Raw genomic sequence first — 24,037 nt, 5'->3', positions numbered from 1 at the left:
CCTGGCAGCAGGATTTATTGAAGACTCCTGACCTCCCTGACTTTGTCTTTCTGGCTGACCAACCATCGTCCCAACCAGCAGTTGGCAAGTCTATTGAGTCAGGAACTCCATGAGTACCTGTAGAAGACACAGAAATAGGCAGAATGGGAAATTAGACTAATGCTTTGAGGGTTACACATATAGAATGGCACTGAACCCACAGAGATCTGGAAAATCCCAGTCTCCATTCCTGACCTGTGCTGCCTCATCTCTCTAGAGTGGAGAATTCTGTTGGCTCATGATCTGGAGTAGCTTCAAGAGTGAGAGACGCTGACAGAGGCAGCAATTAGACCCACACAGTGAGAGTCACATCACCAGAGTGCTGGGTCAAACAATTGTACAGGAAGAAAGGGTTTTGATTCATGTTGCAATGGGATATATAAACTGTGAGCGGGCGAAGTGATGGCCTAGTGGCATTATTGTGTGACAATTTATCCAGCAACTCAGCATGTGTTCTCTGGGCACAGGTCCAAATCCCACCATTGCAAATGATTGAATGTGAAGTAAATGCTTCAAAAACAATGTAAATAAAAACCTGTAAATGAGTATTAAACAATTGCTGATGTTAAGAAAAATCCGTCGGGTGCATTCCTGTCTTTAGTGAAGTACTGTAAGATGGGACTGGGATATCACAAGTGTTACAGAACAACAGCTGAGGGAGGGACAGGACAGGCAGCTCAATGTCCCAGGGGACAGATTTTTTTTTTTTTAATTTTAAAAATATACTTTATTCATATATATTTAATCTATACAATTGGACATGTCATCATTCTGTAAACATTCCATTTCTTTACGTATCGAAACAGGGTGATCATTCATATTCACAGGTTAGTGCGATTACATTGAGCTCAGACGCCAGCGGAGCCCAAATGACTGCGTGGGCCCCCTGTTCTTCTTCGGCAGGCAGATGTTAGACGGTGGTCTTTCCCCACCGCGCCTTGGCGGCAGCTGCCCCAAGCTTCAGCGCGTCCCTCAACACGTAGTCCTGGACCTTGGAATGTGCCAGTCTGCAACACTCAGTCGGGGTCAACTCCTTCAGCTGGAAGATCAACAGGTTTCGGACCACCCAGAGAGCGTCCTTCACCGAGTTGATGATCCTCCAGGCACAGTTGATGTTCGTCTCGGTGTGCGTCCCGGGGAACAGGCCGTAGAGCACGGAGTCCCGCGTCACGGCGCTGCTCGGGACGAACCTCGACAGACACCACTGCATTCCTCTCCAGACTTCCTCTGCATAGACACATTCCAGAAGGAGGTGTGTGACAGTCTCGTCCCCCCGCAGCCGCTTCGAGGGCAGCGTGCGGTGCGGCAGAGAGTCCGGGCATGCATAAATAATCTCACAGGCAGAGCCCTTCTCACCACCAGCCAAGCCATGTCTTGGTGCTTGTTGGAAAGTTCTGGCAATGAGGCATTCTGCCAAATGGCTTTGACAGTCTGCTCAGGGAACCGCTCGACAGGATCTGTCCTCTCCTTTTCCCGAAGGGTCTCAAGGACACTACGTGCTGACCACTTCCTGATGGACTTGTGGTCAAAGGTGTTTTTCTTGATAAATTTCTCCACGAAGGACAGGTGATACGGAATGGTCCAACTACTCGGAGCGTTCCGTGGCAGCGAGGCCAGGCCCATCCTTTGCAACACCGGGGACAGGTAGAACCTCACTACGTAGTGACACTTGGTGTTTGCGTACCGGGGATCCACGCACAGCTTGATGCAGCCACACACAAAGGTGGCCATCAGGGTGAGGGTTGCATTAGGTGTGTTTTTTCCCCCATTGCACCGGTCTTTGTACATTACATCTCTTCGGACCCGATCCATCTTTGATCTCCACACGAAGTGGAAGATGGCCCGGGTGACTGCGGCGGCACAGGTTCTGGGGATAGGCCAGACCTGTGCCACGTATAACAATACTGAGAGCACCTCACACCTGATGACCAGGTTTTTACCCGCGATGGAGAGCGACCGTTGCTCCCATCTGCCCAGTTTCTGTCTCACCTTCCTGATCCGCTCCTCCCAGGTCTTGGCGCACGCCCCAGCCCCCCCGAACCAAATACCCAGCACCTTCAGGTGGTCAGTCCTGACGGTGAAGGGGATAGAGGATTGGTCGGCCCAGTTCCCGAAGAGCATGGCTTCGCTCTTGCCTCGGTTTACCTTGGCCCCCGAGGCCCGTTCGAACTGGTCACAGATGCACATGAGTCGGTGCACGGACAGCGGATCCGAGCAGAAAACGGCGACGACATGTACAGGGAGGCCTTAACCTGCAGACCCCCGCTGCCAGGAATAGTCACCCCTCTCAGGCTCGCATCCTTCCTGATGGACTCGGCAAATGGCTCTATGCAACACACAAACAAGGCAGGAGAGAGAGGGCAGCCCTGCCTGACTCCAGATCTGACTGGGAAGCTATCTGATTCCCACCCATTCATTGAGACTGCACTGACAATGTTGGTGTAGAGCAGTCTGATCCAATTAGCGATTCCCTCCCCGAAGCCCATTTTGGAGAAGACATCCCTCATATACGTATGCGATATCCTGTCAAAGGCTTTCTCCTGGTCCAGGCTGATGAGGCAGGTGTCCACCCCACTGTCCTGCACGTAGGCGATCGTATCCCTGAGGAGTGCGAGACTCTCAGCAATCTTCCTGCCCGGTACAGCACAGGTTTGGTCAGGGTGGATCACCGATCCCAGAGCAGACCTGACCCGGTTGGCGATGACCTTTGACAAGATTTTGTAGTCTGTGTTTAACAGTGAGATCGGTCTCCAATTTCTAATTTCTTCCCTCTCCCCCTTCTGCTTGTAGATGAGGGTGATGATGCCTTTCCTCATGGATTCACTCATGGTACCTGCCCGAAGCATACTGACATACACCTCCAGCAGGTCCCGACCAATCAAGTCCCAAAGAGTGGAATAGAGCTCGACCGGTAAGCCGTCGCTTCCGGGAGTTTTATTCTTTTCGAAGGACTCGAGGGCTTTGGTCAGCTCATCCAGAGATAGCGGCTGGTCCAGCCTCTTTCGTGTTCCGTCGTCTAGGACCTCCGTGATAGAGGACAGGAACGACTGGGAGGCCGTGCTGTTGGTTGGCTTCGAGTCATACAGACTGGCATAGAAGGATTTGCTGATCCTCATGATGTCAGCCTGAGATGACATTACCGAGCCATCTTCTTCCTTCAGGCTGCTGAGCATGGAGCTCTCTTTGTGCACCTTCTGGAAGAAGAAACGTGAGCACGTCTCGTCCTGCTCCACCGAGCGGACCCTGGACCGGAAGATTATCTTGGAGGCCTCCGAGGCAAAGAGCGAGGCTTGCTGGCCCTTCACCTCCTTGAGGTCCTCCGTGACATCCACCCCCAACGTCTGCAGCAGGAGCAGGTTCTGCATACTTTCCTGGAGCTGGGACAGTTTTCCCCATCTCTCTCTCGCCTCCTGAACACCTTTGAGGATGAAGAACCTCTTGATGTTCCCTTTTACTGTTTCCCACCAGTCTGCTGGAGACTCAAAGAGGGGCTTCACGGTTCTCCAGCCTGCGTAATCCCTCTTGAGCTCCTCAATGTTTTCCGGGGTCAACAGCTTGGTGTTCAGTTTCCACGTTCCCTTACCAGCCCGCTGCTCGTCCTGTAGGTGGCAGTGGTCAGAGAAGAACACCGGCTTGACGTCGGTGGATCTGACCGAGAACGTTCGGGACACAAACAGGTAATCTATCCTTGAGCGGATAGACCCGTCTGCCCGTGACCATGTATATCTACGCTGCGCCCCGTCTGCAGGGGTGCTGAAGACGTCGTGCAGCTTGGCGTCTTTGACCGTGTCCATCAGGGCTCTGGACGAGGCGTCCAGTTTACTGTCCACCCCGCCGGATCGTCCGTCTGCATCGATGATACAGTTGAAGTCTCCGGCCAGAATGACCGGCCTGGACGTAGCCAGCAACAGTGGAAGCTGTTGCAGGACGGCCAACCGTTCACTCTTACCCGCTGGGGCGTACACGTTGATTAGTGTCACGGGAGCGTTTCTGTAGGTAACATCAGCAACGAGGAGGCGCCCGCCCACCACCTCCTTAACCTCGGAGATGGTGAAGTTGCCTCCCCGTAACAGAATACCCAGGCCCGAGGAGCGGTTATCGTTGCCCCCCGACCACACTGACGGCCCATGGGCCCACAAGCTCGACCATCTCCTGTAACTGCTGAGGTGCGGTATCCCACATTCCTGCAGAAACAGGACATCAGCTTTCACGTTGGCCAGGAAGGCCAATGTTGAAACACATCGCGCAGCAGATTTTATGCTGCGCACATTGATAGTTGCAATTTTAAACCCCATTTTGTTAACAGGTTGTAAGGTTACCCATGACAGATGCTGCAGGAAGGACAGAAAGGGAGCTGAGAGAGGAGGAGAGCTGCTGGTTCTGATTGGGTGAAACATCCCAGCAGGACTGAGAGAGGATATTCCTGCGGGACCGCTCAGTGACGCTGTGTTCGTGGGATTAATCAATAACAATGGGTCTTCCCTTTCCTCTGATTGTTCTACAGACCCCGAGAGCCCCGCCCTCCTGCACCTTGACCTTCTCAAGATGGCGACCCTGAGGCCCGCGCTCCCTCTTCCCTCAAACAAATGGCGGCCGTGACCCTGGGCCACTTCCCTGATCAGAGACCGCCGCCTCCTTACACGGGCCTGGAGGGTGTTTCTCGAGTTATTTTTAACCTGTATCCAGTACTTGTGAAATCTCTCCGCTCCTTTCTCCCAGCGAGGCTCCCACACACCGGCTCTGAGCGCCGCTCTCTGGAGCCGATCACAGCCGCTGCCGGAGAAAGCAGCTCCATGTCGCGCTCTGTGTCCTGATCAATGTGACACTGCGCATGCTCCAAATAGAAACCAAACTGCGCGTGCGTCTGAGATTATCGGTGAGTTTATAGAGAATATTCATTTCTGCACAGGATTATGGGTGAAATATTAGTCATTAACAATTGCTCTGTCGAGTTACAGTCATAGCCAGGTATGTAAATTACCAATTGTTCTGGGAGTTTGAAAATAATTTTCTTACTCGAGTTGTGTAAACCGACCTGTGAATTATTCACGCGACCTGTGAATTATTCTCAGGTTGTCCCCCTACACGATTGTAAAATCACCCATGTGTTTATCTAAGGATTGTTTAAATCTCCCTAATGTACATTATCAGATTTACATCTCAACTATTTCTTAAAAATCTCACATTGATTCATGGGAGAGGTTTAATGCTCCACTATGTAGTGAGAATGATCAATCCTGCAAAATAGTTTGCTTTCTGACCAATCCTGAAGCGTTCACTCCCCGAGAATGCTTTGGCCCCGCTCCTCACTCACTCTGGTTAGACAACCGGCCGCTGCTCGGTCCTCCTGTTCAGCCCCTTCCTCCCAATTGTGGAGTTGATTTAGGCGCGACTCAGCAGGCTAAGGGACAAGGGAAGTTAGAGTCGATGCCTTGTGATGTGGTGAAAATATCCCGAATCTTGGATCGAGAGGCCTGAGTTCATTTCACGGTTTGTGCAGGTGTGTGTAATAACAACTTTATTAAGAAAAAACAAGAGAAGGCAGGAACAGATTAAAAACAATAGAACATGCAAACAATGTGGTGGAGCTCTCAATGCTCTGGTGATTTTAGTCTTTACCATGTGTTTCAGGGCCCCAGGGCATCCCAGTACAGACTGTGCCACTCCTCCTTGTGCACAGCCAGATACCACGATTGTGGGACAAAGTGATGTGGTGGGGTACAGATTCTGGATTAGTGGTGCTGGAAGAACTCAGCAGTTCAGGCAGCATCCGAGGAGCCGTAAAATCGATGTTTCGGCCAAAAGCCCTTCATCAGGAATAAAGGCAAAGAGCCTGAAGCGTGGAGAGATAAGCTAGAGGAGGGTGGGAGTTCGGAGAAAGTAGCATAGAGTACAATAGGTGAGTGGGGGAGGGGATGAAGGTGACAGGTCGGGGGCGGTCGGAGGATGGAGTGGATAGGTGGAAAAGAAGATGGGCAGGTAGGACAAGTCAGGACAAGTCACGGGGACAGTGCTGAGCTGGAAGTTTTGAACTGGGATGACGTGGGGGAAGGGGAAATGAGGAAACTATTGTAATCGACATTGATGCCCTGGGGTTGAAGTGTTTCGAGGCAGAAGATGAGGCGTTCTTCCTCCAGGCGTCTGGTGGTGAGGGAGCGGCGGTGAAGGAGGCCCAGGACCTCCATGTCCTCGGCAGAGTGGGAGGGGGAGTTGAAATGTTGGGGCACAGGCCGGTTGGGTTGATTGGTGCGGGTGTCCCGGAGATGTTCCCTAAAGCGCTCTGCTGGGAGGTTTCCAGTCTCCCCAATGTAGAGGAGACCGCATCGGCAGCAATGGATATAATAAATGATATTAGTGGATGTGCAGGTAAAACTTTGATGGATGTGGAAGACTCCTTTCGGGCCTTGGATAGAGGTGAGGGACGAGGTGTGGGCGCAGGTTTTGCAATTCCTGCGGTAGCAAGGGAAGGTGCCAGGATGGGAGGGTGGGATTTTGGGGGCCGTGGACCTGACCAGGTAGTCACTGAGGGAACGTTCTTTGCGCAAGGGGGAGAGGGGTGGGGAGGGAAATATATCCCTGGTGGTGGGGTCTGTTTGGAGGTGGCAGAAATGTTGGCAGATGATTTGGTTTATGCGAAGGTTAGTGGGGTGGAAGGTGAGCACCAGGGGCGTTCTTCCTTGTAATGGTTGGGGGGTGGGGTCTGGGTACAGAGGTGCGGGATGTGGACGAGATGCGTTGGAGGGCATCTTTAACCACGTGGGAAGGGAAATTGTGGTCTCTAAAGAAGGAGGCCACCTGGTGTGGTCTGTGGTAGAACTGATCCTCCTGGGAGCAGATACGGCGGAGGTGGAGGAATTGGGAATACGGGATGGCATTTTTGCAAGAGGTAGGGTGGGAAGAGGTGTAATCCAGGTAGCTGCGGGAGTCGGTGGGTTTGTAAAAAATGTCAGTGTCAAGTCGGTCATCATTAATGGAGGTGGAGAGGTCCAGGAAGGGGAGGGTGGTGTCAGAGATGGTCCAGGTAAATTTAAGGTCAGGGTGTAATGTGTTGGTGAAGTTGATGAACTGCTCAACCTCCTCATGGGAGCACAAGGTGGAGCCAATGCAGTCATCAATGTCGCGGAGGAAGAGGTGGGGAGTGGTGCCGGTGTAATTACGGAAGATCAACTGTTCTACGTAGCCAACAAAGAGACAGGCATAGCTGGGGGCCACACGTGTGCCCATGGCTACCCCTTTGGTCTGGAGGAAGTGGGAGGATTCGAAGGAGAAATTGTTAAGGGTGCGGACCAGTTCGGCCAAACGAATGAGAGTGTCGGTGGAAGGGTACTGTTGGGGACGTCGGGAGAGGAAAAAAACGAAGGGCTTAGAGGCACTGGTCATGGCAGATGGAGGTGTAGAGGGATTGGATATCCATGGTGAAGATGAGGCGTTGGGGGCTGGGGAAATGGAAGTCTTGGAGGAGGTGGAGGGCGTGGGTGGTGTCTTGAACGTATGTGGGGAGTTCTTGGACTGGGGGATAGGACAGTGTTGTGGTAGGTAGAGATGAGTTCAGTGGGGCAGGAGCATGCTGAGACAATGGGTCGGCCAGGGTGGTCAGGCTTGTGGATCTTGGGAAGGAGGTAGAACCTGGCAATGCGGCGTTCCCGGACTGTGAGGTTGGAAGCTGTGGGTGGGAGATCTCCTGAGGTGATGAGGTTCTGTATGGTCTGGGAGATGATGGTTTGGTGATGAGGGTGGGGTCATGGTCGAGGGGGCAGTAGGAAGAGGTATCCTTGAATTGGTGTTTGGCTTCAGTGGTGTAGAGGTCAATGCGCCAGACTACCACTGCGCCCCCTTTATCTCCTGGCTTGATGGTGAGATTGGGATTGGAGCAGAGGGATTGGAGGGTGAGGGTGGAGGTTGGAGTGGGGGAGGGGAGTAGACAGGTTGAGGCAGTTAATGTCTCGGTAGCAGTTGGAAATAAAGAGGTCGAGGGCAGGTAATAGGCCGGCGCGGTGTGTCCAGGTGGATGCAGTGTGTTGGAGGTGGGCGAAGGGTTCCTTGGAAGGTGGGCAGGAGTCCTGATTGCGAAAGTAAGCTCAGAGGCGGCGGAAGAAGTGTTCGGCGTGCATTAAATTTATTGATGCGTGGATGGAGGGAGATGATGGTGAGGCCTTTGCTGAGAACTGACCGTTCATCCTCAGTGAGGGGAAGGTCTGGAGGGATGGTGAAAACTCAGCAGGGCTGGGAGCTGGGATCTGGTGTGGGTGTGGAGCTGGGAGTGGGGGTGGAGCCTTTAACTGGAGTGGGGGGAATGGAGGTGGAGTCATGAGCAGGGTTCCACCCCCATTCCCCCCACGCTGATGTCATCATCCTTGGAAAAATACTTCCACTGTCTACCTTTCTAATTCTCTGATCATCTTGTATGTCTCTATCAAATCCCCTCTAGCCTTATTCTTGCCAATGAGAAGAGTTTCAAGTCTCTCAGCCTTTCCTCACAAGACCTTCTCTCCAGACCAGGCAATGTTCTGGTAAATCTCCTCTGCACCTTTTCCAATGTTTCCAGATCCTTCCGGAAATATGGGCACCAGAACTGAACACAATATTCCAAGTGTGGCTGCACCAGCGTTTTGTATAGTTGCAGTATGGTATTTCAACTTCCGAACTCAATCCCTCCACAAATGAAACCTAACACACCGTTTGCCTTCTTAACAGCACTATCAACCTGGGTGGCAACTTTCAGAGATCTATGTACATGGATTCAATGATCCCTATGCACACCACACTACCAAGAATCTTTCCATTGACCCAGTATTCAGCCTTCCTGTTATTCTTCTCAAAGTGCATCACCTCACATTTAGTTGTATTGAACTCTATTTGCCACATCTCAGCCCAATTCTGCAGTTTATCCAAGTCCCCTTGCAACCTGTAACATTCTTCCATACTGTCTACTACTACACTGACTTTAGTGTCGTCTGCAAATTTCCTAATCCATTCACCTATACCTGCAGTGGTCCCAAAACAGATCCTGGTGGCATGTGACTAGTAACTGGACTCCAGGCTGAATATTTTCCATCAACCACCACTCGCTGCCTTCTTTTAGAAAGCAAGTTTCTAATCCAAACTGCTAAATCACCCTCAATTCTATGCCTCTGCATTTTCTCCAACAGCCTACCACGTGGAAATTTGTCAAAGGCTTTACTTTTGTCTATGTGTACCATGTCCTACCCTCATCTGCAAGCTTGTTGACCTTCTCAAAAAACTCAATGAGGTTTGTGAGGCATGACCTGCTCTTGACAAAACCAAGTTGACTATCTGAAATCAAATTGATGTTTGCCAGATGATTATAAATCTGATCTCTTATAATCCTTTCCTAATCCTTTCCTGCAACAGAAGTAAGGCTCACTGGTCTATAATTACCTGGGTCCTCTCTACTGCCCTTTTTGAACAAGGGCATAACATTTGCAATCTTCCAGTGCTCTGGTACCAAATCTGCAGACAATGACAACTCAAATATCCAAGCCAAAGTCTATGCTACCTTCTCCCTAGCTTCCCAGAGAATCCTAGGACAAATCCCATCCAGCCCAGGGGACTTGTCTATTTTCGCTCCTTCCAGCATTGATAACACCTGTTCGTAACTAACCTTGATACTTTCTAGTCTAATATCTCATACCTCATTCTCCTCCTCTACAATATTCCCCTTTTCCTGAGTGAAAACCGATGAGAAATGTTAATTTAGCATCTCTCCGATCTCCACAGGGTCAACACTCATCTTCCCATTCTGTCTGTGATTAGCCCTATTCCTACCCTAATCATCTTTTTATTCCTCACATACCTATAGAAAACTTTAGGGTTCTCCTTTATTCTATTTGTTAAAGACTGCTCGTGTCCTCTCTTTGCTCTTTTTAACTCTCTCTTTAAATCCTTCTTAGCTGATCTGTAATTCTCCATCGCCTCATCTGAACCATCTTGCCTCATCAGCACCTAAGCCTCCTTCCTCTTCGTAACAAGAGATGCAGTTTCTGCAGTAAACCAAGGTTCCCTGACCTTATCACTTCCTCCTGCCTGACAGGGACATACCTATCAAGGACACACAATATCTGTTCCTTAAACCAGCTCCATATTTCCATTGTCTGCATCCCCTGCATTTTGATACCCCATTCTGTGCATCTAATTCTTGCCTATAGAATTATAATTGCCCTTGCCCCATCAATAACTCTTGACCTGTGGCATGTACTTATTCCTTTCCATCGTTAAACTAAACTTAACTGAATTATGGTCACTCTCTCCAAAGAGCTCACCTACAACTAAATCAAACACCTAGTCTGGTTCATTACCAAGGACCAGATCCAATATAGCCTCCCCTGTAGTCGGCCCTTCAACATACTGTGACAGGAAACCCTCCTGTATACATTGGATAAACACTGATTCATCCGATGTATTAGAGTTAAAGCACTTCCCGTCAATTTTAGGGAAGTTAAAGTCTCCCATAATGACCACCCTGTTACTTTCACTCTATCCAGAAAAATTTTGCTAATCCTTTCTTCCGCCTCCCTGGAACTCTGCGGAGGCCTATAAAAAAAACTCCAAGCAGTGTGACCTCTCCTCTTCTGTTTCTAACCTCAGCCCACACTACCTCAGGAGACGAGTCCTCATCACAAGTTCTCTCAGCCACCGTTATACTCTCCTCGACTAATGTGACCTGCACGGACCCATTGCAGTGCTTCAAACTCCATGAGGCAGCCATACTCTCTGTCAGACAGACTCAGTCTGGAACCTCCTCTGTCCTTAAGACCTGCCTGTGCTCCTTTATTTCCCCTTTGCACGTTCCCTTTCCAACCCACCCCACCTGCATCACTCCACGAATGGTGCTGCCAAGGGCAGAAGTCTGTGGAATACCCTCCCTAACCTTCTCTATCCTCCTTTAAGATGTATTTTTAAATCATTCTCTTTAATCAACGTTTTGATCGTCCATGAAGCACCTTAGGAGATTTGCCATTGTAAAAGATTCCATACAATGCAAGTAGTTGTTTTTATTGCTGTATGTTAGGAGAAACAGGAATGATGCATTCAAAATTCTAACAAGAAAGTCACTGACAGGTGTAGTGTGCAGGCCACCAAATAATAACATCACATTGGGATGGGCAATAAACAAAGAAATAACTATTGCCTGTAAAAATGGTACAGCTATTATCATGGGTGATTTTAATCTACATGTAGATTGGTCGAACCAGCTCAGTCAGGGTAGCCTTGCGTTTATGAAGTGTATCCATGATAGTTTTCTTGAACAGTATGAAATGGAACTGACAAGGGAGCAATCTATCCAGCATCTGGCCCTGTGCAATGAGACAGGAATAATTAATGACCTCAGAGTTAGGGATCCTCTTTAAAAAAGTAATCACTGTATGGTTGAATTTAGAATACCTATGGAGAGTGTGAAGATAAAATCTAATACCTGGGTCCCATGCTTCAACACCGGGAACTACAATAGAATGAGGGAGAATCTGGATAAAGTAGACTGAAAACAAAGATTTTATGGTGGGACAGTAGATGAGCAGTGGAAGATTTTCAAAGGCACTTTACAAAGTGCTCAGCAATGATATATTCCAGTGAAAAGAAAGGACTGTAAGAAAAGGTATACTCTGCGATGGGTATTTAAGGAAAGCGATCAAATTGAAAGAGAAGGCATGCAAAGTGGCCAAAAACAGCCTGAAACTAGAACTGGGAAAACTTTAAAAGTCAACAGAAAGCCACAGAAGTGCTATAAAGAAAAGTAAGATAGAACATGAGAAAAATAAACTAGCACAGACTATAAAGACAGATAGCAAAATTTTATATTGAATGAGAAAAGAGTGGCTAAAGTAAATGTTGGTCCTTTGGAAAATGAGAAGGAACATTTAATTAAGGGATTTCACAGTGGAGGACACTAATATCTTGCCAATAATTAGCAAAGAGACAAAGATAGGTGAGGATTTGGAAACGATCATTATTACAGAACAGCTAGTGTTGGACTGTTGGAGTTAATTGAGCTAATGACAGAAAAATCTTCTGACCCTGATGGAATACATCCCAAGGTACTAAAGGAGATGCCAGGAGAAATAGCAAATGCACTGGCAGTAATTTTCAAAAATTCACTGGACTCTGTGGCAGTCCCAGCAGATTAGAAAGCAGCAAAAGTGATGCCACGTTTTTAAAAAGGAGGTGGACAAAAAGTGGGGAATTATACACAAGTTATCTTATTCTCTGTAGTGGGAAAGATGCTTGGGTCTATTATCAAGGAAGAAATAGCAGGGAATCTTAATAGAAATTGTCCCATTGGACAGACAGAGCATGGGTTCATGTAGGGCAGGTCATGCTTCACAAATCTTTTGGAATTCTATGAAGACATTTCGAGCAAGGTGGACAACAGGGACAGTGAATGCGGTGTACCCGGATATCCAAAAGGCCTTCAACAAGGTGCTGTGCAAGAGGCTGTTGCATAATATAAAGGTGCATGGCGTTAGGAGTAGAGTATTAGCATGGATAGAAGATTGGTTAACTAACAGGAAGCAAAGTGTGGGGATAAATGAGTACTATTCTGGCTGGCAATCAGTGACTAATAGTGTGCCTCAGGGATCAGTGTTGGGACTGTGATTATTTAGAATTGATACAGATGATTTGGAGTTGGCGACCACATGTAGGGTGTCAAAGTTTGCATATGACAGTCAGATGAGTAGCAGAACAAAGTGTGCGGAGGACTGTGAAACTTTGCAGAGGAACATAAATACATTGAGTGAGTGGGCAATGGTCTGGCATTTGGGCGGCACGGTGGCACAGTGGTTAGCACTGCTGCCTCGCAGCGCCAGAGACCCGGGTTCAATTCCCGCCTCAGGCGACTGACTGTGTGGAGTTTGCACGTTCTCCCCGTGTCTGCGTGGGTTTCCTCCGGGTGCTCCGGTTTCCTCCCACAGTCCAAAAATGTGCAGGGTCAGGTGAATTGGCCATGCTAAATTGCCCGTAGTGTTAGGTAAGGGGTAAATGTAGGGGTATGGGTGGGTTGCGCTTCGGCGGGTCGGTGTGGACTTGTTGGGCCGAAGGGCCTGTTTCCACACTGTAATGTAATCTAATCTAATCTAATCTAATTTGGAATAGAATGTTCATAAATGTAAAGTCATAATGTTTGGTTGGAGTAATATTAAAAAAGAGATTATTACTTGAGTTTTAAAAAGTTGCATCATTTGTTATTCAGGGGCACCTGAGTAACCTTCTGCATGAAGGTTGGTCACCAGGTACAACAATCAATTCAGAAAGCAAATGGAATTTTGGCCTTCATTGCTGAAGAGATTGTGCTTAAAAGCAGAGGTTATGTTCCAGCTGTATTTGGGTGCTGGTGAGGCCACACCTGGAGTACTGCATGTAGTTTTTATCTCCTTAGTTGAGAAAGGATGTACCGGCACTCGAGGGGGTGCAGAGGAGGTTAACTAGGTTGATTCCAGAGTTGAGGGGGTTGGCTTAACAGAGACTGAGTAGATTGGGATTATATTCATTGGAAATCAGAAGAATGGGAAACATACAAAATAATGAATGGAATGGATAAAATAGAAGTAGAGAGAATGTTTCCACTGGCAGGTGAAGCTAGGACAAGAGGGCATCACCTCAAGATTAGAGGCAGCAAATTTAGGACTGAATTGGGAAGGAGCTTCTTGACCTCGATGGAATTCATTGCCCAGGGAAGTAGTTGATGCAAGTTCAGTAAACGTTTTTAAAGCTAATGTAACTTTTTTTAAAAAGAACTAACTAAATAATTAAGGGATATGGTGACAATGTCGGTAAATGGTTCTGCGTCCACGAAATGATCAGCCATGATCTTAATGAATGGCAGAGCAAGCTCAAAGGGCAGGCCGGCCTTCTCCCGTTCCTAGTTCTTTTGTTGTTATATTTTGCATTCCTCCCGCACTCTTGACTTTCAGGTGCTGGTGTTGGATTAGGATGGACAAAATTAAAATTTACAGAACACCAGGTTATAGTCTAACAGGTTTATTTGGAAGCGCTCGCTTTGCAGCTTCATCATCAGGTGGTTGTGTGATTTTTAACTTTGTGTCTCACTCTTGTAACTGATAAACAGCAACAAAAGCCATGAAGGAGTGCGCATGCTCCAGACCACAATGGGCCCCGGGTGATTGATGTCAGCGGAAGACCAATGGAAAGGCAGGGGCAGAGCTGGAGGACCTGGCAGGGCATTTGGTCCTCCGACCAATCAGAGTAAATGAGGGACGGGACTAGACTATACCACGTGATCATCCTCATGGTGGGTGCGGATGGAGAGCTGTTGGTAAGGAAAGAAATAAACAGCAGGAAGTGGGAGGGAAATGGTGTTGGTATGGGCTGAGAGGTTTTACAAACATTTAATGCACATCGGAAAATACAAATTTGAAACTTACAGTCCCATTTTTGCAGTAAACTGGAAAATAACCTCATCGTGTCATCGCCGCCATCTTTATTCGGGGCAAAGATTCACTGGGCACGTGCGCGGCCGCCAGCTTTGTCGGGGGCAAAGTTCAGAGGTGTGATGTGCAGCCCTCCCTGGTAGAGAGTCACAGGGCAGGATTTACACAGAGCACATTCAAACCCAGAGAAATGGACGATTTTTTTTTTGGATTTGTTTCTTCATTTAAATGATTTGGATGTGAATAGAGCTGGTACGGTTTGTAAGTTTGCAGATGACACCAAAATTGGACGTATTATGGACAGTGATATAGGTTGTCTCAGAGTACAATGGGATATTGATTAGATGGGCCAATGGGCTGCGGAGTGGAAGATAGGGTTTAATTTCGATAAATGTGAGGTGCTGCATTTTAGAAAAGCAAATCAGAGCAGGACTCGCACTGAATTGTAAGGTCTTGGAGAGTCTTGCTGAACAAAGAGACCTTGGAGTGCATGTTCATAGTTCCTTGAAAGTAGATAGGATAGTGAAGAAATTGTTTGGGATTCTTCCCTTTGTTGGTCAGAGCATTGAGTAAAGGAGCTGTACAGGACATTGTTTAGGCCACTTTTGGAATATTGTGTGCAATTCTGGTCTCCCTCTTATCAGAAAGAGGCACTGAAACATGGAAGGTTTGAGAATTGATTTTTTTAAGGATGTTGCCCAGGGTTGGAGGATTTGAGTTGCAGGGAGAGGCATAATAGGCTGGGGCCATTTTCCCTGGAGTGTCATAGGCTGCGGTGTGATGTTGAAGAGGTTTATAAAATCGTGAGGGGCATGGATAGTGTAAATAGACAAGGTGTTTACCCTGGGTGGTGGAGCCCAGAACTAGAGGATATAGGTTTAGGGTGAGAGGGGAAAATTCAAAAGGAGCCTAAAGGGCAACCAAAATTGTGACATTTAAAAGGCAATTGAATAGGAAGGGTTCAGAGGGATGTCGGTCAAGTGCTGGCAAATGGGAATAGTTTAGGTTAGAATATCTGGTTTGCATAGATGGGTTGGACTGAAGGTTGGACTGTTTTTGTGCTAGACATCTCTGACTGTGGGATCATAAAAGTGAACACTGCTCTGATTCACCTCTGGGCTCCTTGATGTCCACTTGTTCGTTATCTAGCTTCCTCAGTCTCACATGAGTGTATTTTTGCCATGTTTAGTATTTTACTACTACGTTCACAGACCTTTCTTTAAATGGATTGTCCACTGCTGACCGACTCCTGACCGTATGCTGCTCCATTATCAGGTTATTTTTTTCCACAATATCTTTGACAGTCAAGAATTATTTTTTCCAATAGTGAGTGGATTTTTCTTCCATTTCTGACAGTCAAATTCTGCGTCATTTTCATTCCCTATAATTCATATTGCACTCCCTGAAACATCATGTGTATTTCTCCTTCCACAGACCATTGCCAAAGTCCTGTTGCCTGTGGAGAGGGTGATGTTTGACTTCCTTGTACAGCTGCAGGTGCATGGTGAAGGCGCTCCCACAACGTGGTTGGGTAAGAGACATTACAGATTATTGACTCAGCGATAGTGAAATGTAGAAGATATCTGTACAACTCAACATGTTTTTAGTTTCACAAAAATATTGAGAACTTTTGACATAAGGCCACAGCTGGAGAATATTATGTCCAGTGACCAAAACCATTGCCAAATATGCAATTTTTCAGGAATGCCTTAAAGGAAGAAAGCAGATCTTAGAGGGTGGGAAATCCAGACCGTGTTGCCTTGGAATCGATAGAAACAGTCACACAGCTGAACTCAAAAATAAACACATCATTGGGAGTCTAAACTAAAATGAGTTATTGAGATATGAAAGGGTGTGTGGTGCAGGAAGATAGGAATGATTACAGCCAGGAATTAAGTCAAGGGTGTGAAAGTAAATTGTTGTTGCTTATAAATGGGAGCCTTTTGATGGATCAGCAAGTTCTGGTACAAGTGAACACTTGGGCAGTAGAGTTTTCAATATTCTGAAGATTATAGGGAGGGTGCTTGTGGGATGCTGGCCAGGAGTGTGTTTAGATAATGAAATCTAGAGTTAACAAAAGGAATGAATGAGAGGTTCAGTAAATGAGCTGAGACTGTGGTGAGGTCAGGTGATATCACTGAAGTCGAAATAGTGGTCTTGGAGTGGGACTGGGCTATCACCCTCACCTCACCTCTGGAATTCAGCTGTTTGTCAGTTTGTGAATCAAGTCTGTAACAAGATCAGGAACTGAGTGGCCCTGGCAGAACCCAAACTGGGTGTCGCAGAAGGTTATTGCTGAGCAGCTGCGTGACAGCACTGTTGATGACACCTTCCATCACTTCACTGCTGAGCGAGTGTCAGCTGATGGAGGGAAATTGGCTGGGTTGGCTCTGTCCTGCGTTTTTGTGTTGAACATCCCCTGGGAAATGTTCCACAATGGCAGTAGGTGCCAGTGCTGGACTTGTCTTGGTGGGCAGCAATTTCTGGAGCACAGCCATCAGTATTATTGCCACAATGTTGGTAGGGCTGACAGCCTTTACACTACTTCTCCATTTCTTGATCTGATTTGAAATAAGTTTTCAACCAAGTTGATTCACATCTGTGATGTCAGGGACCAATGTAAAAGGCTCATCCACTTGGCACTGCTGGCTGAAGATTGCTGCAAATGCTGTTGTCTTGTCTGTTGCATGGATGAGTGAGACCCCTCCATCAGTAAGGGTGGGGATATCTGTGATGCTTCCTGCAGTGAGTTGTTTAATTGCCCATCACCATTCCTGACTAGGTATGGCAGAACTGCAGAGCTCGGATCTGATCCATTGGTTATTGGATCACATAGTTCTATTTGGTGTTGCTTGCACTGTTTGGCGTGCAGGTTGGCACCACATTTTTAGGTATGCCTGGTATTGCTCCTGGCATGCCCTCCGGAACTCTCCATTGAACTCGGGTTGATTCCCCTGGCTTGATGTTAATGGTTGAATGGGGAATATACCAGGCCATGAGATTTCAGATTGGGCTGGAGTACAGTTCTGCTGCTGTTTTGGCCCACAGTGAGACAGAAGTTGCAGGGTCAAGAGGGCTGATTGAGTTGTTGTATTTTTCAGTGCATTGGAAGATGTAATGTGGTCCATCCAGTTTCATTCCTTTGTTGAGACTGTGCAGTGATTAATACAATGAGTGATTTGATGAGCCACTGTCAGGAATGCAACTTTTAAAAAAAGGCTTTGTGATTTACACATGAAAGAAGTGAAACTATCATGGTATTCGAACAGATGAAAGACACAGCAGACAATCAAGGTATTTTTCAATGTATAATTTCAGTTACATCACACTACATTTTTGCTATAAATTCTGTGCCTTAGAATTGTGCCCTCCACAATCACCTGATGAAGGAGCGGTGCTCCGAAAGCTAGTGTGCTTCCAATTAAACCTGTTGGACTATAACCTGATGTTGTGTGATTATTAACTGAGAATATTACAGCACTACTAACAGGGCTGCATGTAAACAGGCTCAGTCCAGTTAATCAATACATTCGGAAGGATTTCCTCCAAGTTTGATGACGCAATATTCGTCAAAACCATCAACTTCAACCTGCAATGTTGTTATTAACAAAAACTTCAGGCTGACACAAAGCTCCCCACCCCACTGCAATGTGGTAACTGGGCCCGGCCCAGGAATTGGAACTGGGACATTTGTGGACTGTGATCTCAAAGGAAGCGAGCAAACACAATTCTGACAGATTAGTCCTCAAAGATGAGTAGCAAGTTTGAGACAAGGCAGGTGGTATACCATCTTGCACTTAGCTTAATTGCATTTCTTATTTACAGTCGTGTTTTGCAAAGTATAAAGAACTATGTTTTTTTTCATGGTTGGGGAGTTTTATCCTTATTGATCACAGTTGCTGCCTCTCGCTCCCCAAGTCAAATCATAGGATCGATAACAAAACAATAAACTGCAGGTGCTGGAGATCTGAACCCCAGAAACAAAGTGCTGGAGAAACTCAGCAGTTCTGAGGGCATCGGTGAAGAGAAAAATAATGTTAGATTTCAATTTCAGTGAGTCTTCGTCTGAATGGACAAGTGGTCATGAGACTTGGAGCTTACAATGATTTTCCCCCTCAGAGATGCTGCTGGACCTGCGGTTCTCCAGCACTGTGCTTTCTATAATGAACTTTATTTACAAACAGATCAGAAAAATATTAATCTCCAAAAGTGAAAGGTTCATTGCAAATATGAGCATAGTTTCCACACTTGAGTTACACAAGCACGTCTCAGTTTAAAAACGAGATTTACCTCAAAATAATATTCCATCTCAAAATTAGCCAAGTTACACCAGTAATAAAGCTCATCCACCCAATGAGGCACTTCAGCACAACATCCTGCAGTGTTGCACACAGCCACCTTTACCAAAGAATGATCACATGTCACAAAATTGAAGGCCAAGAGCATGTCTCTTTAAAGGAGCTGAAGTCAAACTCAATTTTTGGAAGGATTTTTATTAAACCTGATTGAACGTTTAAATCTCAGAGCATAATATTTGCTTTTTTAAACAATGTGTGTGGGAAACATCCCACATCTTGCTAAAGGTTCAGTTCAGTCTGATACATAGAGCCAAAGGTCAAGCAAACATCACACTTTCCATTCACTTCTACAAAGGGCTGACATCACATTTCTTCAGGATTTAAAGTATTTTACAAATTGTTTGTAAAATCATTTGTCACTTTATAGAACTGGACAATATATGTCATTGTATGCAATAAGAGTGAAGCCTGAGACAGCAGATTTAGCTTTGGAGGGCAGTTTATGCGCTTTCCAAATTCTGGGAGCACTTTGGGAGACTGCTCCCCGATGGTGATAGTGAGCATATCTGGAATGCACTGTTTAGATTTGGGAATCCATGGGAAGCAATCTGTGGTTTCACTATTAGTTGGCTTGCGTTGTTGGTGTACAGTAAGCAATTCATAAAGTTACTTCTGTATTGTTGTTGACTACCTGAATGGTATTCAAATCTGCCAGGTTGCCTTCAATAGTGTGAATGCATCTATTGTAAATATTTGGAATATTCCAGAACTGCCCAGTGCTTGGCAAATTCAGGGGGGACAAAAAAACACATTGAGTAATTTGAAATTAAGAATCCAAGAGGACGTAACCACTGAAGTATTCAATTCAAATAGTTAAATGGAGTGCTCACATTTAAAATACCTGTTATCCATAGGAATGGATGGACTGACAGAATTGTGATCAAATTCCTGGCTGGGGTGTGTGAAATGTGCTTTGATAAAGTCACCTGCATTTACCAACAATAATTTGGCAAGCTCGGAAATTTAAAAAACAATACGAGCTTCATTGCTGCTCCAGTCGGGTCCCAAACTCTGTGGAAAAAATAACAATGTTTATTGCATACACTCTGAAACACGTGTTTCTTCTACAGATCTTGCAAGTTTCCCCAATGAGCATAGTCCATCCGAATGATGTTGCTAACTTTGGCCAACTCATTTCTTTCCCAGGCTCTATAGCCTGAAGAGTGACCAGAAGCAATTACTCCCCATATATGGGAACATTACCGACGAGGATTATTTCCTTCAGAATTGACTTCCATATGTTCAGTGCTCAGAAAAGATAAAAAGCTTGTTACCTTTTATAGAGCAATGATTCAGTGGGAGTAAAACGCTAACCTTTTCTTGCTTAACAATCACGCTGCCTAAATTTTAAACATGAACACTTCTGAATAGTTCACCAGATCCTAATGAAATATTTTGTGTGAAACAAATCACATGATACATAGTTATTCAGATGATAAAACAAGTTTGTTTATTGAAGAACTCAGAGGAAAAAGGTCATGAAACAATGAGTTTGATACACCTCAATCATCATTTCAAGTGCAATCTCTGCATAAATTCTCCTTTTCCTCCTCGAAGTATTCAACTTCTTCAATAATTGAGAGAATGAAGTCACAGTTGTACAACACAAACTCAGACCCTTCAGTCCAACTTGCCCATGCTGACCAGATATCCAAAATTAATCTAGTCCCATTTGCCAGCATTTGTTCCATATCCATCTTAAACCCTTTCTACTGATTATCAGTTTATTTTACTTTATCAGCACTTGAAATACTGATATTTTTTTTCTCCCAATATTGGTTAAAGAAATCATAAGTTCATTTCCAATTAAATTTTGTAATCTTTCACAAAGAAACAAGTGAGAACAATATATAGCTGAGCGCAAAACAAAATACTGCAGCTGCGCGATATCTGGGAACACTCTAAACGTGAGGCACTGATACTGCACAAGTTTGTCAGCACGGTTTCAATTACTGACAATAATTTAGTAATGTCTTAGCCTTCACATCGTTAAGGTAAATGTGAGATATCTGAATTTCATGAATTGGTTCCTATTGCACTTTGAGAAGATTAAACCAAGAATAATTTTTGTTGATGAAAGGAGAAAGTGATGACCAAATAAGCTGGACATCAGAGTCGAAAAGTGTCATGCTGGAAAAGCACAGCAAGTCGGGCAGCATCCGAGAAGCAGGAGAGTTGATGTTTCGGGCATAAGCCCTTCATCAGGAATCACAGGCTTCAGAAAAATAACTGGCATAGACTTATGCCAATACATATGTAGAAGGGTCAGAGCATGTTACTATCAGATTGGAGACTAATTTCAGATTTGGTACCATTCAGTGCAACATTTCAGTATGATATTTACATATGTACCTAAAAGAGAAGTTGTCTAAAATTACAAGCTCTGGAATGATTATATGATTAAACCTGGAAATAAAGCTGGTGAACAAGAATGGCAAAGTGAAGTCCCATCAGTATCGCCTTGGGCAGTGTCAAGTAAGAATTTGACAACAGAGTTGCCACTTTGGTGTGACCTGCAGTCTGGCCAAATTGCAGCAAAACTGTGTTCAATTTTATCTGCAAACTATTGAATGCAAAATCCTCCTTGCACAATAATGAGGAAGCATTTTCGGATGTAATTTTTTTTAGATTACATTACAGCGTGGAAACAGGCCCTTCGGCCCAACAAGTCCACACCGACCCGCCGAAGCGCAACCCACCCATACCCCTACATTTACCCCTTACCTAACACTACGTGCAATTTAGCATGGCCAATTCACCTGACCTCCACATCCTTGGACTGTGGGAGGAAACCGGAGCACCCGGAGGAAACCCACGCAGACACGGGGAGAACGTGCAAACTCCACACAGTCAGTCGCCTGAGGCGGGAATAATATATTTTTACAATACATTATTTTCCAAGTTACTCACAATTAAGAGTGATCACTTGGGTGCTGTCTGCATAACACGGTACGAAAAGGAATTAACAAAAAAAACATTATAACCCAAATTCAGAGTCACTAATTCATTGACATTGCATGGGTCCAGCATTTATAAGTAATATTTTTTTTAAAATAAATACAGATACACTTACTAACTATATTGGAGTACAGTCAAGTTTCTTCCTGAACAGTGACAGGATTGGACAGAGTCTGCATGGATTTAAGAGAGGGGAATCATACTTAGCAAATCTACGGAAAGAATCTACAGAGTCGAATATTAAAGAAAGAAATTGCAGGACATTTAGAAAAGCTTATCATTAAACATGGTAGACTGGGTTTTGTGAAAGAGAAACTATATTTGACAAATTTGCGACAGTTCATTGAGGAGATAACAAGCAGGGCTGATAAAGGGCAATCCAATGATGTTCTGTATTTGGATTTTAAAAATGCAAATGATAAGGTGCTACATAAAAGTTAATTGTACAATGTAGGAGCTCATGATATCGGCGTAATGTATTAGCATCGACTGAGGATTGGTTAACCACACTGGCTGTTGCTGAGTCCTCACTTGGAGAACTGTATACAATGTTAGCTCCCATATTTAATAAAGGATAAACTAACATTGGAGACCATTCAAAAAAGATTCACTTAGCTGCTTTGAGGACGAAAGGGTTGACCTATCAAGAATAGATAAGCAGGGGTGATCTTATGGAAACAAGATTCTGAGGAGCTTGACAGGGTAGATGTTGACGAGATCTTCTAGCACCAGTGAAGTCTCAAACCAGGGGACATTACATAAGGGAACATTCATTTGAGAAAAAGTAAAGATTTTTTTCTCTCAGTGAATGGCTAGAATTTTCTCGCCCAAACAATTGTGAAGGTTAAGTGTGGGAGGGGAATGGTTAAGTTATTCTTTGGAGGGTCAGTGTGGCTTGTTGTGCTGAAGGGCCTGTTTCCACGCAGTAGGGAATCTGTGATTCTATCTCAAATTATTTTAAAAGAGGGCAGATAGAGTTTTGAAATATTGAGCAGTTGAGGGCTATGCGGATCAAGCATAAAAGAGGTGTTGAGGTCTGAGTTGGCCCAGCCATGATCTGATAGAATGGGGGAACAAGCTGAAGACGATGAATGCCCTACTCCTGCTCCGATTCCTTGAGGCTCCGTTTCATGTTTTTTTGTTTCCAAAGAAGAGCGTGATACAATGTGATAAAGATCTCAGATGTGAAAATGGGGTGTTTATGTACTGATTCAGGTGGCATTGATTCATCAATCACAGCTATACAGTCATGAGTAGGAAGGCAATTCCCTCCATGAATAAAGGAAATCTACTGCAGAGCTCACACAAAGGGAATTCGTACCCTCAGTAAACTCTCCCATCACATTACCCAACATATCAGCTAAAGCAGGACACACTGTGCATGCTCTAGCCAACAAAGTGACCCGCGGGTGATTGATGCCAGTACCGGACCAATGAAAGGACGGTGGGCGGAGCTGGAGGACCTAGCGGGCTATTGGTCCTCCAATCAATCAAAGTGAATGAAGGGCGGTGCTAAACTAAACCATGTGATCATCCCCGCGCGTGGTGCAGAGTTGTTATAATGAATGCGCGGGAAGTTATGGAGAGAAAGGATACGGTAAGGGAAGAAATAAACATGGAAACTGGAGAAAAACTGTGTTGCTATGAACGGAGAGGTTTTACAAACAAATTGTGCACGTCGGAAAACACAAATTTGAAAGGAATGGCCTCAGCACGACTGCAGGCCTGAGTGAGCGCCGCCATCTTTATTCGGGGCAACGATTCACTGGACACGTGCGGAGTCGCCATCTTTGTAAGGGGCAAGGTGCAGCCAGGCGCATGTGCAGCCTGTGTCTAGTATAGAGTCATTGTGATCAGAGCAGCTAATACAGCTCTGATTCACCTCTGGGTTCCCTCATAACCACTTTGTTAATATCTAGCTTCCTCAGTCTCGAACCATGGGTGTATTTTTGGTCTGTTTTACTACTGTATTATTACTTTTAAAGACCCTTTGTAAATGAGTTTTTCACTGTGGCCCAGCCCCTGACCATGTGCTGCTCGATTATCAGATTACTTTTTTCATGAATATCTTTGACAGTCAAGAATTCTTTTTTTCCAACAAGCAAGTGTATTTTCCTTCCATTTCTGACTATCAAATTCTGCACCATTTTCATTCCCTGTAATCCATTTTGCACTCCCTGAAACATCAACTGTGTTTCTCCTTCCACAGATACCAGTGATTAATGCCAAAGCCCTGTTGCTTGTGGAGAGGGTGATGTTTGACTTTCTTGTACAGCT

General features: G+C 45.6%; 1 long non-coding RNA gene across 1 annotated transcript in view; it reads right to left on the bottom strand.

Moving 5' to 3' along the window:
- LOC148137368 (uncharacterized) overlaps nt 1-4,804 on the bottom strand; it is a 138,020-nt gene extending 133,216 nt beyond the window's left edge. The window contains exons 1-2 of the long non-coding RNA XR_015754331.1: nt 4,716-4,804; nt 2-117 (exon numbers count right to left, since the gene is read on the bottom strand). This is a non-coding gene — a long non-coding RNA (uncharacterized LOC148137368). The remainder of the gene's footprint in view (nt 1; nt 118-4,715) is intronic.
- Nucleotides 4,805-24,037: the final 19,233 nt, after the last annotated feature.

The sequence above is a fragment of the Chiloscyllium plagiosum genome, unplaced genomic scaffold (assembly GCF_037043375.1).
Source record: "Chiloscyllium plagiosum isolate Xiang-an unplaced genomic scaffold, Cpla_swu_hap1 HiC_scaffold_44, whole genome shotgun sequence".
NCBI lineage: Eukaryota > Metazoa > Chordata > Chondrichthyes > Orectolobiformes > Hemiscylliidae > Chiloscyllium > Chiloscyllium plagiosum.
The sequence above is the reverse complement of the archived record's forward strand: the minus strand, read 5'-3'. Positions and strand labels throughout refer to the sequence as shown.